General features: G+C 43.5%; 1 protein-coding gene across 4 annotated transcripts in view; it reads left to right on the top strand.

Moving 5' to 3' along the window:
• The window catches only part of LOC106067129 (uncharacterized), a 54,267-nt gene that overhangs the window by 24,055 nt on the left and 8,300 nt on the right, over positions 1-21,912 (top strand). For 3 of the 4 annotated variants that reach the window (XM_056014929.1, XM_056014931.1, XM_056014930.1), the window contains 2 exons: positions 2,395-2,781; positions 4,208-4,381. The gene's annotated coding sequence lies outside the window, so the exon portion shown is untranslated. Of the gene's footprint in view, positions 1-1,253; positions 2,782-4,207; positions 4,382-21,912 lie in introns of those variants that run through there. The other variant, XM_056014932.1, reaches the window with a different exon arrangement.

Raw genomic sequence — 21,912 nt, 5'->3', positions numbered from 1 at the left:
CGTGTACACTTGTTGCACTGCGAAATGTAGTGTCTAGACGTGTACACTTGTTGCACTGTGAAATGTAGTGTCTAGACTTTGTACATTGTAGCACTGCGAAATGTAGTGTCTAGACGTGTACACTTGTTGCACTGTGAAATGTAGTGTCTAGGCCTGTACACTTGTTGCACTGCGAAATGTAGTGTCTAGACTTTGTACACTTGTTGCACTGTGAAATGTAGTGTCTAGACTTTGTACACTTGTTGCACTGTGAAATGTAGTGTCTAGACTTTGTACACTTGTTGCACTGTGAAATGTAGTGTCTAGACTTTGTACACTTGTTGCACTGTGAAATGTAGTGTCTAGACTTTGTACATTGTAGCACTGCGAAATGTAGTGTCTAGACGTGTACACTTGTTGCACTGCGAAATGTAGAGTCTAGGCCTGTGCACTTGCTGCACTGCGAAATGTAGTGTATAGACGTGTACACTTGTTGCACTGCGAAATGTAGTGTCTAGACGTGTACACTTGTTGCACTGCGAAATGTAGTGTCTAGACGTGTACATTTGTTGCACTGCGAAATGTAGTGTCTAGACTTTGTACACTTGTTGCACTGTGAAATGTAGTGTCTAGACTTTGTACATTGTAGCACTGCGAAATCTAGTGTCTAGACGTGTACACTTGTTGCACTGCGAAATGTAGTGTCTAGACTTTGTACACTTGTTGCACTGCGAAATCTAGTGTCTAGACGTGTACACTTGTTGCACTGTGAAATGTAGTGTCTAGACTTTGTACACTTGTAGCACTGCGAAATGTGGTGTCTAGGCCTGTACACTTGTTGCACTGCGAAATGTAGTGTCTAGACGTGTACACTTGTTGCACTGCGAAATGTAGTGTCTAGGCCTGTGCACTTGCTGCACTGCGAAATGTAGTGTCTAGACGTGTACACTTGTTGCACTGCGAAATGTAGTGTCTAGACGTGTACACTTGTTGCACTGCGAAATGTAGTGTCTAGACGTGTACACTTGTTGCACTGCGAAATGTAGTGTCTAGACGTGCACACTTGTTGCACTGTGAAATGTAGTGTCTAGACTTTGTACACTTGTAGCACTGCGAAATGTAGTGTCTAGACGTGTACATTTGTTGCACTGTGAAATGTAGTGTCTAGACGTGTACACTTGTTGCACTGTGAAATGTAGTGTCTAGACTTTGTACATTGTAGCACTGCGAAATGTAGTGTCTAGACTTGTACACTTGTAGCACAAAGTATTTTTAATTTTTTTTTTTTTTTGGCAACAGTGATTTTGCAAATTATCAACCTTGACATTGCTTATTTAATCTATTTATAGAAAATTCTCTTCCCATCTTCCTCTTTTCATTTCAAAAAGTTTTTCTTTGGGTTTCCTTATATCGCCCACACATTTTCCCATTCAAGTACCAAAGTGTTGAAACGCCTTTGCTTAAAAAAAAACCTCATAGCTTATCAATACTTCATTGTTTTTTCCCACCGGATACGCTAAAGACTCCATTTACGAAAATGGACTTTCTCTTCATGGGATGACGTGTGATAAAATATTTCGTCTAGGTCACAGCTGTGTCTTCCAATTCACTTCAACTCTGGCACTCTTTGTCAGACACGAAGATAATTTGCTTTCAAATTTCTAAATCGTATTCTCGAATTTTCATTTCTAATTGATATGCATGTACACACAAAAGTATTTATTTAATCTAAATTTAACCACCAAGAATGTAATATAACAAATAGATGACAATTTTACAATGTAAAAACTAGCGACATTAAACACGCTTCATACTTTAAATGCCGGGACTCGAGAGTTCATCACCGCTGGCAGGGGGCCTCCCTCGTTGACGTCTAAACTATTTAACACTTTTTTAGCTCACACAGGATAAGGGAAAATGGGAGGGGGGGCGGGAGGAATGTCGAGCGGGTGGATTGGTTTAAATTCAAACTCTTTCCCCCACCTCGTATCAGGAGGGGGTGCTCACGCGGCTACCATGGTGAGGTAGGAGCTGAAACTGCCGCCCCCCCCCCCCCGCACCTCTTTTGCATTTTACGAAATCAATAATAATCTTTTCCCTTTGCAACTTGTTGTATGACTTAAGAGACCAATCCTTGATTCACAGCTGCGGTCACAGGTTGGGAATACGTAATCACCAGGAGCTGTTACACTTTCACCCATCTTTCTACTTCTGGTGTGTCCAGCAATCCAGCACCCTTCCTTTATGCTTGCTCTCTGTGTGGATCAGAGTGCCACTCTTTCCCGTCAATGTTGATGCTGAAGAGTTTCTTGTCGCGCCACAACTATAGATAATATTTATGTACAAATAGTTCCTAGACTTCTTGCTTGTCCTTGACTTGCTCCACCTGCTCATTTTTTTAATTTTCTTTTTTAGATTTGGAAGAGGTAGCTTGACAAAACAAACGAATAGGAAGTCTCAACAGTAGTATCTAATTGTCATGACTTATTATTGACACAAATCGAGGAATCGGTCGAATGTGCTTGGGGTGGGAGGGGAGCCAATGCACCAGAGACTCAGCGTCCAACCCATTTTTCATGTTCCTCTCCGTGATATCAAGCTTATCAGATCTGTTGTGCTGCACAATGAGACGCATTTGGCAATCCATCAAAGTCCCACATTTTCCTGACAGGCTATTTACACTGCCTCTTATTGCTGCTACTTTTACACGGTAAAGAGTTTCCTTTTAGCTAAAACTTCAAAGGGAATTGATCGAATGTGTGCAAAAATTGATCTGTGATTCTAATTAAAACTTATATTAAGGTAAGATTTTTTTAAAGACTTTTTAATGCACTTACTGTAATAAATAAATGAAGAAAGCATATATGTTTGTTTGTTGTTGTTGTTGTTGTTTTTTTGGTTCCGTAAGAAAATCCAATTAGTTTTTTTGTTTATGTAAAATATATTTAAAATATAAAAAAATAGCTTTTAAAAATTTCAGAAAAACATATAAAAATAGTACAAATTCTGCATATACCCCTAGGTTTCAAATAGTATAAATGATATGTAGGGCCTAATATGTATCACGTATTTAAGGAGGCTGAGTGAGTTTGTTATGAGTAATCATGATTTGGCATTTAAAACGTATTATTTCAATAATTATATAGGCCACTTCTTAACTAAAGACATTCATTTCAATTTAAAGTTTAACCCTCAAGGTTTCCGAAAATCATATACATATACAAATACAATAACCACGTATTAAGGACTCTGTATTTTCATCAAGCTTAGCCCGGCCCTGGTGGTTTACAGTGATACGGCGTGTCCTAGTGCCATCGAAGCATGAAATGAGTCGCCCTAATAAGTCAGGAAAAATAAAGACAGTCTTCAAATAACATGTAGCCAGTGTCTAGGCTAACACATGATCGCGCGTAGGACGTAGATCTAGTTGTTTTGATTTTTTTTTTGGTAAGGACCCACACATACACTCAGAGTTTAAGAAACGCTGCTGTTTTCTATTAATTGCCTTAACCCTAACGTACCTTAGTAGCCTATCATTAGTTGTTTTTTTTCTGGATGTTTAACTATGACTTGGCCTCTTTAGCAACTCTGTCGTGGCTTTAGCTAGACTGACTTGCTGTTTTTAAATAGGCTTAAATAAATATGACGATAGATAGACGTAATATGTAATATTGATGTTTCTACAAACTAAACTGTGCGAAAGGTTTGAGAACCCTTGCTGTCTTGTTATCAAAGCATCACTATCTTTGGAGTTATCCGCCAGTGCACACTGTTGAAACTGTTACAGATGAACACACACAAAAAAAGGACATGGTGATAAACAGGTTGTTCGTGTCTAACACTTTCTTGTTCAGATTTACTTTTAAATTTATTTAAATATTTGTAACCAGTTCTTTCCCTTTCATTTATATGTTTCACCTCCCTTGGATCTTGCTTCCTAAGCCAAACGAGCAACAATAACAGGTCGTGGTGTATCTGGTGTTGTACTTAGATTGAAACGCTATTTAAATATTTCACGTCATCATTTGTTTACAGTTTGCGTCAAGCTTTCTTTGACACTAGACTGAAAAAGAAAATATTATATATAAGACTAAGAAAAGTGTTTTCTTTATATAGCTAAGGGAGCTAATACCCGTGGTGTGTCGTGTCAAAGACAAGGTTAACTTATCTTAGAATGTGAATATATAGTTCTATTTCTAGATACGCATAAACTCATTTTCTACTGTAGCATAGAAGGAGTTAAAGCTATTGATATGTAAAGGAGAGTTTGTAAACAGGCCTAACGGTATGGTGTGAATAGTGGACAGATTTACGTCAGTTAAATATGTACAGGCTTGGATTGCAGTGTGAATAACCTGAAGTATCTGCGCACGTCTGATGGTGACATGGTGTAAATATAGTGGTAAGTAGCTGTCAAATTTACATAAACACAATTTTTGTGTGTAGACTTGAGACCTGTAGGTCGATGAAGTTGAGTAAGAAGTGGATGGTAGTTATAGTAGTAGTAGGCAACAAGATGGGACAGAGGGTGATCTGTTTCTGGAGCTAGTAGGCAACTAGATGGGACAGAGGGTGATCTGTTTCTGGAGCTAGTAGGCAACTAGATGGGATAGAGGGTGATCTGTTTCTGGAGCTAGTAGGCAACTAGATGGGACAGAGGGTGATCTGTTACTGGAGCTAGTAGGCAACAAGATGGGACAGAGGGTGATCTGTTTCTGGAGCTAGTAGGCAACTAGATGGGACAGAGGGTGATATGTTACTGGAGCTAGTAGGCAACAAGATGGGACAGAGGGTGATCTGTTTCTGGAGCTAGTAGGCAACTAGATGGGACAGAGGGTGATCTGTTACTGGAGCTAGTAGGCAACTGGATGGGACAGAGGGTGATCAGTTTCTGGAGCTAGTAGGCAACAAGATGGGACAGAGGGTGATCTGTTTCTGGAGCTAGTAGGCAAATAGATGGGACAGAGGGTGATCTGTTACTGGAGCTAGTAGGCAACAAGATGGGACAGAGGGTGATCTGTTACTGGAGCTAGTAGGCAACTAGATGGGACAGAGGGTGATCTGTTTCTGGAGCTAGTAGGCAACTAGATGGGACAGAAGGTGATCTGTTACTGGAGCTAGTAGGCTACTAGATGGGACAGAGGGTGATCTGTTACTGGAGCTAGTAGGCAACTAGATGGGACAGAGGGTGATCTGTTACTGGAGCTAGTAGGCAACAAGATGGGACAGAGGGTGATCTGTTTCTGGAGCTAGTAGGCAACTAGATGGGACAGAGGGTGATCTGTTACTGGAGCTAGTAGGCTACTGGATGGGACAGATGGTGATCTGTTTCTGGAGCTAGTAGGCAACAAGATGGGACAGAGGGTGATCTGTTTCTGGAGCTAGTAGGCAACTGGATGGGATAGAGGGTGATCTGTTTCTGGAGCTAGTAGGCAACAAGATGGGACAGAGGGTGATCTGTTTCTGGAGCTAGTAGGCAACTGGATGGGACAGAGGGTGATCTGTTTCTGGAGCTAGTAGGCAACTGGATGGGACAGATGGTGATCTGTTTCTGGAGCTAGTAGGCAACTGGATGGGACAGAGGGTGATCAGTTTCTGGAGCTAGTAGGCAACAAGATGGGACAGATGGTGATCTGTTTCTGGAGCTAGTAGGCAACTGGATGGGACAGATGGTGATCTGTTTCTGGAGCTAGTAGGCAACTGGATGGGACAGATGGTGATCTGTTTCTGGAGCTAGTAGGCAACAAGATGGGACAGAGGATGATCTGTTTCTGGAGCTAGTAGGCAAGAAGATGGGACAGAGGGTGATCTGTTTCTGTAGCTAGTAGACAACTAGATGGGACAGAAGGTGATATGTTACTGGAGCTAGTAGGCAACTAGATGGGACAGAGGGTGATCTATTTCTGGAGCTAGTAAGCAACAAGATGGGACAGAGGGTGATCTGTTTCTGGAGCTAGTAGGCAACTGGATGGGACAGAGGGTGATCAGTTTCTGGAGCTAGTAGGCAACAAGATGGGACAGATGGTGATCTGTTTCTGGAGCTAGTAGGCAACTGGATGGGACAGATGGTGATCTGTTTCTGGAGCTAGTAGGCAACAAGATGGGACAGATGGTGATCTGTTTCTGGAGCTAGTAGGCAACTGGATGGGACAGAGGGTGATCAGTTTCTGGAGCTAGTAGGCAACAAGATGGGACAGATGGTGATCTGTTTCTGGAGCTAGTAGGCAACTGGATGGGACAGATGGTGATCTGTTTCTGGAGCTAGTAGGCAACAAGATGGGACAGAGGATGATCTGTTTCTGGAGCTAGTAGGCAAGAAGATGGGACAGAGGGTGATCTGTTTCTGTAGCTAGTAGACAACTAGATGGGATAGAAGGTAATCTGTTCCCTGGAGCTGGTAGGCAACTAGATGGGACAGAGGGTGATCTGCTACTGGAGCTAGCAGGCAACTAGATGGGACAGAGGGTGATCGGTTTCTGGAGCTAGTAGGCAACTAGATGGGATATAGGGTGATATGTTTCTGGAGCTAGTAGGCAACTAGATGGGACAGAGGGTGATCTGTTTCTGGAGCTAGTAGGCAACTGGATGGGACAGAGGGTGATCAGTTTCTGGAGCTAGTAGGCAACAAGATGGGACAGATGGTGATCTGTTTCTGGAGCTAGTAGGCAACTGGATGGGACAGATGGTGATCTGTTTCTGGAGCTAGTAGGCAACAAGATGGGACAGATGGTGATCTGTTTCTGGAGCTAGTAGGCAACTGGATGGGACAGAGGGTGATCAGTTTCTGGAGCTAGTAGACAACAAGATGGGACAGATGGTGATCTGTTTCTGGAGCTAGTAGGCAACTGGATGGGACAGATGGTGATCTGTTTCTGGAGCTAGTAGGCAACAAGATGGGACAGAGGATGATCTGTTTCTGGAGCTAGTAGGCAAGAAGATGGGACAGAGGGTGATCTGTTTCTGTAGCTAGTAGACAACTAGATGGGATAGAAGGTAATCTGTTCCCTGGAGCTGGTAGGCAACTAGATGGGACAGAGGGTGATCTGCTACTGGAGCTAGCAGGCAACTAGATGGGACAGAGGGTGATCGGTTTCTGGAGCTAGTAGGCAACTAGATGGGATATAGGGTGATATGTTTCTGGAGCTAGTAGGCAACTAGATGGGACAGAGGGTGATCTGTTTCTGGAGCTAGTAGGCAACTGGATGGGACAGAGGGTGATCAGTTTCTGGAGCTAGTAGGCAACAAGATGGGACAGATGGTGATCTGTTTCTGGAGCTAGTAGGCAACTGGATGGGACAGATGGTGATCTGTTTCTGGAGCTAGTAGGCAACAAGATGGGACAGATGGTGATCTGTTTCTGGAGCTAGTAGGCAACTGGATGGGACAGAGGGTGATCAGTTTCTGGAGCTAGTAGACAACAAGATGGGACAGATGGTGATCTGTTTCTGGAGCTAGTAGGCAACTGGATGGGACAGATGGTGATCTGTTTCTGGAGCTAGTAGGCAACAAGATGGAACAGAGGATGATCTGTTTCTGGAGCTAGTAGGCAAGAAGATGGGACAGAGGGTGATCTGTTTCTGTAGCTAGTAGACAACTAGATGGGACAGAAGGTGATATGTTACTGGAGCTAGTAGGCAACTAGATGGGACAGAGGGTGATCTATTTCTGGAGCTAGTAGGCAATAAGATGGGACAGAGGGTGATTTGTTTCTGGAGCTAGAAGGCAACAAGATGGGACAGAAGGTGATCTGTTACTGGAGCTAGTAGGCAACAAGATGGGACAGGTTGACCTGTTTCTGGAGCTAGTAGGCAACTAGATGGGACAGAGGGTGATCTGTTTCTGGAGCTAGTAGGCAACTAGATGGGACAGAGGGTGATCTGTTTCTGGAGCTAGTAGGCAACTAGATGGGACAGAGGGTGATCGGTTTCTGGAGCTAGCAGGCAACTAGATGGGACAGAGGGTGATCTGTTTCTGGAGCTAGTAGGCAACTAGATGGGACAGAGGGTGATTGGTTTCTGGAGCTAGTAGGCAACTAGATGGGACAGAGGGTGATCGGTTTCTGGAGCTAGTAGGCAACTAGATGGGACAGAGGGTGATCAGTTTCTGGAGCTAGTAGGCAACAAGATGGGACAGATGGTGATCTGTTTCTGGAGCTAGTAGGCAACTGGATGGGACAGATGGTGATCTGTTTCTGGAGCTAGTAGGCAACAAGATGGGACAGATGGTGATCTGTTTCTGGAGCTAGTAGGCAACTGGATGGGACAGAGGGTGATCAGTTTCTGGAGCTAGTAGGCAACAAGACGGGACAGATGGTGATCTGTTTCTGGAGCTAGTAGGCAACTGGATGGGACAGATGGTGATCTGTTTCTGGAGCTAGTAGGCAACAAGATGGGACAGAGGATGATCTGTTTCTGGAGCTAGTAGGCAAGAAGATGGGACAGAGGGTGATCTGTTTCTGTAGCTAGTAGACAACTAGATGGGATAGAAGGTAATCTGTTCCCTGGAGCTGGTAGGCAACTAGATGGGACAGAGGGTGATCTGCTACTGGAGCTAGCAGGCAACTAGATGGGACAGAGGGTGATCGGTTTCTGGAGCTAGTAGGCAACTAGATGGGATATAGGGTGATATGTTTCTGGAGCTAGTAGGCAACTAGATGGGACAGAGGGTGATCTGTTTCTGGAGCTAGTAGGCAACTGGATGGGACAGAGGGTGATCAGTTTCTGGAGCTAGTAGGCAACAAGATGGGACAGATGGTGATCTGTTTCTGGAGCTAGTAGGCAACTGGATGGGACAGATGGTGATCTGTTTCTGGAGCTAGTAGGCAACAAGATGGGACAGATGGTGATCTGTTTCTGGAGCTAGTAGGCAACTGGATGGGACAGAGGGTGATCAGTTTCTGGAGCTAGTAGACAACAAGATGGGACAGATGGTGATCTGTTTCTGGAGCTAGTAGGCAACTGGATGGGACAGATGGTGATCTGTTTCTGGAGCTAGTAGGCAACAAGATGGGACAGAGGATGATCTGTTTCTGGAGCTAGTAGGCAAGAAGATGGGACAGAGGGTGATCTGTTTCTGTAGCTAGTAGACAACTAGATGGGATAGAAGGTAATCTGTTCCCTGGAGCTGGTAGGCAACTAGATGGGACAGAGGGTGATCTGCTACTGGAGCTAGCAGGCAACTAGATGGGACAGAGGGTGATCGGTTTCTGGAGCTAGTAGGCAACTAGATGGGATATAGGGTGATATGTTTCTGGAGCTAGTAGGCAACTAGATGGGACAGAGGGTGATCTGTTTCTGGAGCTAGTAGGCAACTGGATGGGACAGAGGGTGATCAGTTTCTGGAGCTAGTAGGCAACAAGATGGGACAGATGGTGATCTGTTTCTGGAGCTAGTAGGCAACTGGATGGGACAGATGGTGATCTTTTTCTGGAGCTAGTAGGCAACAAGATGGGACAGATGGTGATCTGTTTCTGGAGCTAGTAGGCAACTGGATGGGACAGAGGGTGATCAGTTTCTGGAGCTAGTAGACAACAAGATGGGACAGATGGTGATCTGTTTCTGGAGCTAGTAGGCAACTGGATGGGACAGATGGTGATCTGTTTCTGGAGCTAGTAGGCAACAAGATGGAACAGAGGATGATCTGTTTCTGGAGCTAGTAGGCAAGAAGATGGGACAGAGGGTGATCTGTTTCTGTAGCTAGTAGACAACTAGATGGGACAGAAGGTGATATGTTACTGGAGCTAGTAGGCAACTAGATGGGACAGAGGGTGATCTATTTCTGGAGCTAGTAGGCAATAAGATGGGACAGAGGGTGATCTGTTTCTGGAGCTAGAAGGCAACAAGATGGGACAGAAGGTGATCTGTTACTGGAGCTAGTAGGCAACAAGATGGGACAGGTTGACCTGTTTCTGGAGCTAGTAGGCAACTAGATGGGACAGAGGGTGATCTGTTACTGGAGCTAGTAGGCAACTAGATGGGACAGATGGTGATCTGTTACTGGAGCTAGTAGGCAACTAGATGGGACAGAGGGTGATCTGTTTCTGGAGCTAGCAGGCAACTAGATGGGACAGAGGGTGATCGGTTTCTGGAGCTAGTAGGCAACTAGATGGGATATAGGGTGATATGTTTCTGGAGCTAGTAGGCAACTAGATGGGACAGAGGGTGATATGTTTCTGGAGCTAGTAGGCAACTAGATGGGACAGAGGGTGATCTGTTACTGGAGCTAGTAGGCAACTAGATGGGACAGAGGGTGATCTGTTTCTGGAGCTAGTACGCAACTAGATGGGATATAGGGTGATCTGTTTCTGGAGCTAGTAGGCAACTAGATGGGACAGAGGGTGATCTGTTACTGGAGCTAGTAGGCAACTAGATGGGACAGAGGGTGATCTGTTTCTGGAGCTAGTAGGCAACTAGATGGGACAGAGGGTGATCTGTTTCTGGAGCTAGTAGGCAACTGGATGGGACAGATGGTGATCTGTTTCTGGAGCTAGTAGGCAACAAGATGGGACAGAGGATGATCTGTTTCTGGAGCTAGTAGGCAAGAAGATGGGACAGAGGGTGATCTGTTTCTGTAGCTAGTAGACAACTAGATGGGATAGAAGGTAATCTGTTCCCTGGAGCTGGTAGGCAACTAGATGGGACAGAGGGTGATCTGCTACTGGAGCTAGCAGGCAACTAGATGGGACAGAGGGTGATCGGTTTCTGGAGCTAGTAGGCAACTAGATGGGATATAGGGTGATATGTTTCTGGAGCTAGTAGGCAACTAGATGGGACAGAGGGTGATCTGTTTCTGGAGCTAGTAGGCAACTGGATGGGACAGAGGGTGATCAGTTTCTGGAGCTAGTAGGCAACAAGATGGGACAGATGGTGATCTGTTTCTGGAGCTAGTAGGCAACTGGATGGGACAGATGGTGATCTGTTTCTGGAGCTAGTAGGCAACAAGATGGGACAGATGGTGATCTGTTTCTGGAGCTAGTAGGCAACTGGATGGGACAGAGGGTGATCAGTTTCTGGAGCTAGTAGACAACAAGATGGGACAGATGGTGATCTGTTTCTGGAGCTAGTAGGCAACTGGATGGGACAGATGGTGATCTGTTTCTGGAGCTAGTAGGCAACAAGATGGAACAGAGGATGATCTGTTTCTGGAGCTAGTAGGCAAGAAGATGGGACAGAGGGTGATCTGTTTCTGTAGCTAGTAGACAACTAGATGGGACAGAAGGTGATATGTTACTGGAGCTAGTAGGCAACTAGATGGGACAGAGGGTGATCTATTTCTGGAGCTAGTAGGCAATAAGATGGGACAGAGGGTGATCTGTTTCTGGAGCTAGAAGGCAACAAGATGGGACAGAAGGTGATCTGTTACTGGAGCTAGTAGGCAACAAGATGGGACAGGTTGACCTGTTTCTGGAGCTAGTAGGCAACTAGATGGGACAGAGGGTGATCTGTTACTGGAGCTAGTAGGCAACTAGATGGGACAGATGGTGATCTGTTACTGGAGCTAGTAGGCAACTAGATGGGACAGAGGGTGATCTGTTTCTGGAGCTAGCAGGCAACTAGATGGGACAGAGGGTGATCGGTTTCTGGAGCTAGTAGGCAACTAGATGGGATATAGGGTGATATGTTTCTGGAGCTAGTAGGCAACTAGATGGGACAGAGGGTGATATGTTTCTGGAGCTAGTAGGCAACTAGATGTGACAGAGGGTGATCTGTTACTGGAGCTAGTAGGCAACTAGATGGGACAGAGGGTGATCTGTTTCTGGAGCTAGTACGCAACTAGATGGGATATAGGGTGATCTGTTTCTGGAGCTAGTAGGCAACTAGATGGGACAGAGGGTGATCTGTTACTGGAGCTAGTAGGCAACTAGATGGGACAGAGGGTGATCTGTTTCTGGAGCTAGTAGGCAACTAGATGGGACAGAGGGTGATCTGTTTCTGGAGCTAGTAGGCAACTAGATGGGACAGAGGGTGATCGGTTTCTGGAGCTAGCAGGCAACTAGATGGGACAGAGGGTGATCTGTTTCTGGAGCTAGTAGGCAACTAGATGGGACAGAGGGTGATTGGTTTCTGGAGCTAGTAGGCAACTAGATGGGACAGAGGGTGATCGGTTTCTGGAGCTAGTAGGCAACTAGATGGGATATAGGGTGATATGTTTCTGGAGCTAGTAGGCAACTAGATGGGATATAGGGTGATCTGTTTCTGGAGCTAGTAGACAACTAGATGGGATATAGGGTGATCTGTTTCTGGAGCTAGTAGGCAACTAGATGGGACAGAGGGTGATCTGTTTCTGGAGCTAGTAGGCAACTAGATGGGACAGAGGGTGATCTGTTTCTGGAGCTAGTAGGCAACTAGATGGGACAGAGGGTGATCTGTTTCTGGAGCTAGTAGGCAACTAGATGGGACAGAGGGTGATCGGTTTCTGGAGCTAGTAGGCAACTAGATGGGACAGAGGGTGATCTGTTTCTGGAGCTAGTAGGCAACTAGATGGGACAGAGGGTGATATGTTTCTGGAGCTAGTAGGCAACTAGATGGGACAGAGGGTGATCTGTTACTGGAGCTAGTAGGCAACAAGATGGGACAGGTTGACCTGTTTCTGGAGCTAGTAGGCAACTAGATGGGACAGAGGGTGATCTGTTACTGGAGCTAGTAGGCAACTAGATGGGACAGATGGTGATCTGTTACTGGAGCTAGTAGGCAACTAGATGGGACAGAGGGTGATCTGTTACTGGAGCTAGTAGGCAACTAGATGGGACAGAGGGTGATCGGTTTCTGGAGCTAGTAGGCAACTAGATGGGATATAGGGTGATATGTTTCTGGAGCTAGTAGGCAACTAGATGGGACAGAGGGTGATATGTTTCTGGAGCTAGTAGGCAACTAGATGGGACAGAAGGTGATCTGTTACTGGAGCTAGTAGGCAACTAGATGGGACAGAGGGTGATCTGTTTCTGGAGCTAGTACGCAACTAGATGGGATATAGGGTGATCTGTTTCTGGAGCTAGTAGGCAACTAGATGGGACAGAGGGTGATCTGTTACTGGAGCTAGTAGGCAACTAGATGGGACAGAGGGTGATCTGTTTCTGGAGCTAGTAGGCAACTAGATGGGACAGAGGGTGATCTGTTTCTGGAGCTAGTAGGCAACTAGATGGGACAGAGGGTGATCGGTTTCTGGAGCTAGCAGGCAACTAGATGGGACAGAGGGTGATCTGTTTCTGGAGCTAGTAGGCAACTAGATGGGACAGAGGGTGATTGGTTTCTGGAGCTAGTAGGCAACTAGATGGGACAGAGGGTGATCGGTTTCTGGAGCTAGTAGGCAACTAGATGGGACAGAGGGTGATCAGTTTCTGGAGCTAGTAGGCAACAAGATGGGACAGATGGTGATCTGTTTCTGGAGCTAGTAGGCAACTGGATGGGACAGATGGTGATCTGTTTCTGGAGCTAGTAGGCAACAAGATGGGACAGATGGTGATCTGTTTCTGGAGCTAGTAGGCAACTGGATGGGACAGAGGGTGATCAGTTTCTGGAGCTAGTAGACAACAAGATGGGACAGATGGTGATCTGTTTCTGGAGCTAGTAGGCAACTGGATGGGACAGATGGTGATCTGTTTCTGGAGCTAGTAGGCAACAAGATGGAACAGAGGATGATCTGTTTCTGGAGCTAGTAGGCAAGAAGATGGGACAGAGGGTGATCTGTTTCTGTAGCTAGTAGACAACTAGATGGGACAGAAGGTGATATGTTACTGGAGCTAGTAGGCAACTAGATGGGACAGAGGGTGATCTATTTCTGGAGCTAGTAGGCAATAAGATGGGACAGAGGGTGATCTGTTTCTGGAGCTAGAAGGCAACAAGATGGGACAGAAGGTGATCTGTTACTGGAGCTAGTAGGCAACAAGATGGGACAGGTTGACCTGTTTCTGGAGCTAGTAGGCAACTAGATGGGACAGAGGGTGATCTGTTACTGGAGCTAGTAGGCAACTAGATGGGACAGATGGTGATCTGTTACTGGAGCTAGTAGGCAACTAGATGGGACAGAGGGTGATCTGTTTCTGGAGCTAGCAGGCAACTAGATGGGACAGAGGGTGATCGGTTTCTGGAGCTAGTAGGCAACTAGATGGGATATAGGGTGATATGTTTCTGGAGCTAGTAGGCAACTAGATGGGACAGAGGGTGATATGTTTCTGGAGCTAGTAGGCAACTAGATGGGACAGAGGGTGATCTGTTACTGGAGCTAGTAGGCAACTAGATGGGACAGAGGGTGATCTGTTTCTGGAGCTAGTACGCAACTAGATGGGATATAGGGTGATCTGTTTCTGGAGCTAGTAGGCAACTAGATGGGACAGAGGGTGATCTGTTACTGGAGCTAGTAGGCAACTAGATGGGACAGAGGGTGATCTGTTTCTGGAGCTAGTAGGCAACTAGATGGGACAGAGGGTGATCTGTTTCTGGAGCTAGTAGGCAACTAGATGGGACAGAGGGTGATCGGTTTCTGGAGCTAGCAGGCAACTAGATGGGACAGAGGGTGATCTGTTTCTGGAGCTAGTAGGCAACTAGATGGGACAGAGGGTGATTGGTTTCTGGAGCTAGTAGGCAACTAGATGGGACAGAGGGTGATCGGTTTCTGGAGCTAGTAGGCAACTAGATGGGATATAGGGTGATATGTTTCTGGAGCTAGTAGGCAACTAGATGGGATATAGGGTGATCTGTTTCTGGAGCTAGTAGACAACTAGATGGGATATAGGGTGATCTGTTTCTGGAGCTAGTAGGCAACTAGATGGGACAGAGGGTGATCTGTTTCTGGAGCTAGTAGGCAACTAGATGGGACAGAGGGTGATCTGTTTCTGGAGCTAGTAGGCAACTAGATGGGACAGAGGGTGATCTGTTTCTGGAGCTAGTAGGCAACTAGATGGGACAGAGGGTGATCGGTTTCTGGAGCTAGTAGGCAACTAGATGGGACAGAGGGTGATCTGTTTCTGGAGCTAGTAGGCAACTAGATGGGACAGAGGGTGATATGTTTCTGGAGCTAGTAGGCAACTAGATGGGACAGAGGGTGATCTGTTACTGGAGCTAGTAGGCAACAAGATGGGACAGGTTGACCTGTTTCTGGAGCTAGTAGGCAACTAGATGGGACAGAGGGTGATCTGTTACTGGAGCTAGTAGGCAACTAGATGGGACAGATGGTGATCTGTTACTGGAGCTAGTAGACAACTAGATGGGACAGAGGGTGATCTGTTACTGGAGCTAGTAGGCAACTAGATGGGACAGAGGGTGATCGGTTTCTGGAGCTAGTAGGCAACTAGATGGGATATAGGGTGATATGTTTCTGGAGCTAGTAGGCAACTAGATGGGACAGAGGGTGATATGTTTCTGGAGCTAGTAGGCAACTAGATGGGACAGAAGGTGATCTGTTACTGGAGCTAGTAGGCAACTAGATGGGACAGAGGGTGATCTGTTTCTGGAGCTAGTACGCAACTAGATGGGATATAGGGTGATCTGTTTCTGGAGCTAGTAGGCAACTAGATGGGACAGAGGGTGATCTGTTACTGGAGCTAGTAGGCAACTAGATGGGACAGAGGGTGATCTGTTTCTGGAGCTAGTAGGCAACTAGATGGGACAGAGGGTGATCTGTTTCTGGAGCTAGTAGGCAACTAGATGGGACAGAGGGTGATCGGTTTCTGGAGCTAGCAGGCAACTAGATGGGACAGAGGGTGATCTGTTTCTGGAGCTAGTAGGCAACTAGATGGGACAGAGGGTGATTGGTTTCTGGAGCTAGTAGGCAACTAGATGGGACAGAGGGTGATCGGTTTCTGGAGCTAGTAGGCAACTAGATGGGATATAGGGTGATATGTTTCTGGAGCTAGTAGGCAACTAGATGGGATATAGGGTGATCTGTTTCTGGAGCTAGTACGCAACTAGATGGGATATAGGGTGATCTGTTTCTGGAGCTAGTACGCAACTAGATGGGATATAGGGTGATCTGTTTCTGGAGCTAGTAGGCAACTAGATGGGACAGAGGGTGATCTGTTACTGGAGCTAGTAGGCAACTAGATGGGACAGAGGGTGATCTGTTTCTGGAGCTAGTAGGCAACTAGATGGGACAGAGGGTGATCTGTTTCTGGAGCTAGTAGGCAACTAGATGGGACAGAGGGTGATCGGTTTCTGGAGCTAGCAGGCAACTAGATGGGACAGAGGGTGATCTGTTTCTGGAGCTAGTAGGCAACTAGATGGGACAGAGGGTGATTGGTTTCTGGAGCTAGTAGGCAACTAGATGGGACAGAGGGTGATCGGTTTCTGGAGCTAGTAGGCAACTAGATGGGATATAGGGTGATATGTTTCTGGAGCTAGTAGGCAACTAGATGGGATATAGGGTGATCTGTTTCTGGAGCTAGTACGCAACTAGATGGGATATAGGGTGATCTGTTTCTGGAGCTAGTAGGTAACTAGATGGGACAGAGGGTGATCTGTTTCTGGAGCTAGTAGGCAACTAGATGGGAAAGAGGGTGATCGGTTTCTGGAGCTAGTAGGCAACTAGATGGGACAGAGGGTGATCGGTTTCTGGAGCTAGTAGGCAACTAGATGGGACAGAGGGTGATCGGTTTCTGGAGCTAGTAGGCAACTAGATGGGACAGAGGGTGATCGGTTTCTGGAGCTAGTAGGCAACTAGATGGGACAGAGGGTGATATGTTTCTGGAGCTAGTAGGCAACTAGATGGGATAGAGGGTGATCTGTTTCTGGAGCTAGTAGGCAACTAGATGGGACAGAGGGTGATCTGTTTCTGGAGCTAGTAGGCAACTAGATGGGATAGAGGGTGATCTGTTTCTGGAGCTAGTAGGCAACTAGATGGGATAGAGGGTGATCTGTTTCTGGAGCTAGTAGGCAACTAGATGGGACGAACTTTAGTATAGAATTCACAAAACGTGTATTCGAATTTATGACTTATGTTAAAAATATATACTAATTATTTAGATTTTAACCTATTTTTAGATTATTTCGCCCCCCCCCCCCAACTCTTGTATGTTGGCCGTTTTGGTGGAGTCGATGGCATCAATTTATTTGTAGAAATCACAGCTTGCTAACAGAATCAGTTAAATATATATATGATTAAAACTTGTTATTGGTGTTTTATTTTATGTCGTTTCCCTATTGGCCGATTGGGTGGGAGGGGGCGAATACCTCTACTGTCCTTCTCACCTAAACCCTTTGAGAGGGGGGGGGCGGTCATACTTTTATGGAGAAACCTTAGTTTGTGAACAAAATTATTTGAATATAAGTTACGTATTGATATGTGAACCCATTGGTATATTATGTCGCACACACACTCTAATCTTAAATGTTATCATTAGTAAATATCAAATGAAAAAGGGTTGTACCAGGTGGGAGGGGCGATACATGCAATTGCCTTCCGCCCATCGGACAAACCAATACTTTTTCTTTTTGAATTATAGTTAAGAAATTACAAAATTAAAAGAAAAATCTGTCACATATTATAATATATATATGCTATAAATTAAATTGTTATATCGAGTCGCCCCAGCCCTATTCTTTAATGCCAAATGCAATCATTAGCAGAAATTATAAAAAGGAGCGAGGATTAATCGTTTTCACTCTACCGCCCTTCCCCTTTCCAGACGAAAACATGATGTTTTAAAACAGAATAGCCAAATATGGCGACAGAGTTTATGTAATTTCACATGAATTTATCATAATTTAAAAAAAAGACTTAGCTTTGGAAAAATTTAGAATTCATGCGAAATTTTTCAGTATAAGAGTAACGATTGATATGAGTTCTGAACCCAAATATTCTTTTCCTGGTCGCCTTTTTCCAACCTTTAACCTCTAGTTAAATAAATTTGGGACTAAAGCTCATAATTTATGCTTCAATCCTAAAAATGCAAAAAACTTTAGAGTAGAATCTAATTGGTGCACTTAATTTCTCCTCCCACTTCCGACATTTTTTGTTAGTATAGTTCCATGGTTAGAGCTTTGAATTATAGTTCTGTAACAAAACAAAGTTACAAACTTGCCTATTGAACAAAATGTATCACTTGCAAATGAGCTTTTTTAAAAAAATATTATTTTTCGAATATTTTTTTTTTCGGCGGCGATCTTCTAAGCCTTAATCTAAATATGTGGGGTATCTTCAAATCGTTTTATTTGCAATGTAGTAAGGGCCTATCTAATTCATATTAGAATATTTTTTTAAAGTAAAACATTATTGAAAAAGTCATTTTTAATAGGATGAATAATGAACTGTAGATGTCAGGAGAAAACGTTTCTGCAGTGAAGAATGAAAAAAAAAACGCTTTTGAGGTCGGGGCTTCGCCCAGAAACCCAACTGATGAGTAATGAGCTGTAATAGTCAGGAGAATGCGTTTCTTCAGTGAAAGAAAACGCTTTTGGCGTCGGGGCTTTGCCCCGAACCCCACTGATAAATAGTTAGCTGTAAATGTCATGAGAATGAGTTTCTGCAGTGAAGAATGCACACACACACACAAAAACACTTTTGATGAATAATGAGTTGTAGATGTCAGGAGAAAGCGTTTCTGCAGTGAAGAATGCAAGAAAACGCTTTTGGCGTCAGGACTTCGCCCCAAACCCCACAGATGAGGCTTACAGCGCTCCCCCAGTCGCCCAAGCGATATATATATATATATATATATATATATATATATTGTTACGAATCTCACTATCCAGGCTCTCTGCAAACTGCACCATACACCACCAACTTAAAGAACTTGACAACTCAGGGCTCCAAAGTAACGTAACACTTTAATAGTGAAATAAATAACAGCCAATACTGTACAATTGGCAACACGTACACTGTACAAATATCTCTCCGATAACACCGTACCGCCGTATCAACTCTTGCACTGCCCTCTCCGTCTCGTTCCTAGTTGCACTAGGTTCAACAGTTCAGGACTGACTTCACACACTAGGCTCGTTGTGTCGGACTCGGTCGCAGACCAAGATCAAGACGCCAGTCGTCTCAACTGTACTTGACAGTACTCCGCACTGACCGTCGTAATGCTCCGTACAGAACCACACCTGCTGAACTGTGCTGTAGTCGACCGTGTTCTGAACCCCTGCCGTGAACCTTCTGTCGTGACTGCGACACCTCCACTCTTTATATAGGGTCCCTGCTGGCCTTCTAGAACCGGGCAGAGCGTTGCTCAACCATTCTGGGTGGTCATATGACTACATCCCTCGTGACGCCCCTGAGCTCTGTTCACGACACCGATCCTACTCGAACCTTCATTTTGACACTCGTCTCGGCTGACCGTCGTAACTCGTCACGGTTGACCGCTCGTCTAGCGCTGGCCTGGGGCGATTTGCGTCGGCTGACTACACTCACACCACTACCCCCATCTATGCATGGCGTTAGGGTTTACTGGGCGTTAGGGTTTACTGGGCGTTAGGGTTAGGGTTTGTAAAAAGAACGCCCCCCCCCCGCACTCCAAAGTTTAGGATCCGCTAGTGCAGTCACTCTGTCCGTCTGTCTGTCTCGGAATAAGTTGAAACTTTGCGCAATTATTCATTGGCTTAGACAAGACACGAGTCAATAAAAAAAAAATTATAAATTTATTAATGGTAATAATTATTTTGTTTGTTACCAACAAGCGAAATTAATCCTTCAGTATTCACAGATATGGCTAAATATGTAAGGTTTTGTCTCCTAAGATAATTATTTCTCCTACACCCATTCTTGGACCAAGTTGAAATTTCAAACATTTATTTATTTTACCTAACAAAACACGAATCAATTAAAAGATTAACCAATTAGGCAGTTTATTACTGCTAATAAATTATTTAGTTTGATGTTGAATAAGGAAAAGAACTTCTACATCATTGAATTATATAGCTGTAACTGTGGAGTTCTTCCCCTTAGATATCCGTGTTTATTTTTTTCTATTTTGCTTGTTGGCTTCTGTAACTGTAGATAGAGAGATTGTTACATAAGAAGGTAGGTAAGTAGAACATTTCCTAATAATCCCTAGAACAATCGACCAGTAGGCTATCTTCTCATCCCAAAAACTACAGTGTCCGGTTGACCTGGCTTCCGTCTGTCTAAACCAGAACACGTTGAAGTGTTTGAAGAGCTTTCTGAGTGTTTGGTAAATAAACAAAAAAAGTTGTTTTTTGTTTTGTTATTTGCTTTACCTCAAACCAACATTGTGTTACAATAGGGTTTGTTGGACTAGTCCGTTTCGTTTCTTTGATTAAAATGTAACACACCAAAAGTCGCTTTTTTCCCTATATATCTTTGTATTTTTCAGTTCTCTTTTTAAATTAAATTGACATTATTATACTATAATTTTAAGTGTACCTGATAGAGAAAAAAATTCTGCACAAAAATACGGGTAGTTGGGATATAACCCGATAGAGGCTATAAAAAGAAAAGACCTGAAACTAGCGCGTGAAACTACACTTTTACAGTACTTTATTTGATGAGTATTTTACCCAAGATCTGTGTTGTTTTTTTAGGACTAGCTTATTTCATGTACCCGGCATTTTCCGATACACAATTTCATGCACAAAATAATTGTTGAAAAAAATTGTAGTGATTTTAAACTTTAAATTATTACTTAAAAAGGTGTTACTCTAATCAATTTTGAATATTATTTTGTTATGAATGTCACTGTTTATTTTGTGTCTGTTCTAGTTTCTTAAATTTTTCTTGAGTAAAGGGGTCGTTTTTCTCCTAATGGGTATACCTCATTTCTCCAAGAAGCCTTTGTGAAATATTGGTCCTAAATAATGCTATGTTTATAAACGAAAAATCGCATGGCTGCATTATGATGAATGTACGTCTTAGTTCAATATATTTTATATTACTAGGTAACTATAAATAACCGCATAAATAGACGTAAGTTTAATTTTTTTTTCTGTTAGATAAAGTCATATGGCAAAAATTTTGTTTATATCCTAATTCTAAAAAGGAATAATAATAGAATTATACAGTAAAAATAGAAACTAAGTTTTTCTTTTAATAGTTTTGAAAGTCTGAGTTTGTGTTTTTGCAGATGTACACAAGCTACACTATGAGTCAGTCCATATCTTCTAATTGTTTAGAAATGAGTGTAAAAATGTAGGCTTCGATATTTTTATCCTGAATTTAAGAAGTTACAAACTTCAAACAACTAATATATTGCCTCTTCCATAAAACTTTGTACTTAAAAAATAAATTTATCCAATGCTCGAAATCATGCTTGTATACTTAGGCCCTATTTAAATCGATCCGGTATCAATGTATTAAGTAGCAATAACCCCGCAAAAAAAAATTAAATGAACGAAGATTGAGATATACATATATTTTTGTGTGGTACGGGGTACCGGCACCTTTTTTCAATGTCGGGAAAAATGATTACTTTTCTTGTAATTCAACGTTAATTGTTAATTTATTATTAGTTGAAAGTTAGGCAATCTATCACTGAGTACCGGAGCCTCTTTTTTATTTTTACAAAAAAAAAAAAGCACATTATATACTTTCAGCCGACATGCCGTATTATTAAAAACACCTCTATGTGAACTTCTCAATCATCTAGATCTAGAGTCTTAGACTGTCATTATTTTAGACTAGATTTAAGTAGAGTCTAGACCTAGATTTAGTAGGCCTATTATTATATAAAAAAAAATAATCACCATTACAGACATCATTCGCAATTTTATTATTAGGTCTAGGCATTGAAAAATAAATCTATTGATAAACTATAATAGATCTAAGTCTATGTACTAGCTTATTAAATAAGTCATTATAAGTAGGAGTATTATAATGAATATTGTATAGATCTAGATTGACTAGATTATAGATAGATCTATAGATAGATCTCTAGTTTAGTAGATTAAGTATAGAGTATAGTAAACGTATTACAGTATTATTAGATCTATGTCTAATTTCTAGACTCTATATCTAATAATCTAATAATTAAAAAACTTTAGTCTTTAT

The sequence above is a fragment of the Biomphalaria glabrata genome, chromosome 17, assembly GCF_947242115.1.
Source record: "Biomphalaria glabrata chromosome 17, xgBioGlab47.1, whole genome shotgun sequence".
In the NCBI taxonomy this organism is placed as follows: domain Eukaryota; kingdom Metazoa; phylum Mollusca; class Gastropoda; family Planorbidae; genus Biomphalaria; species Biomphalaria glabrata.
The sequence above is the reverse complement of the archived record's forward strand: the minus strand, read 5'-3'. Positions and strand labels throughout refer to the sequence as shown.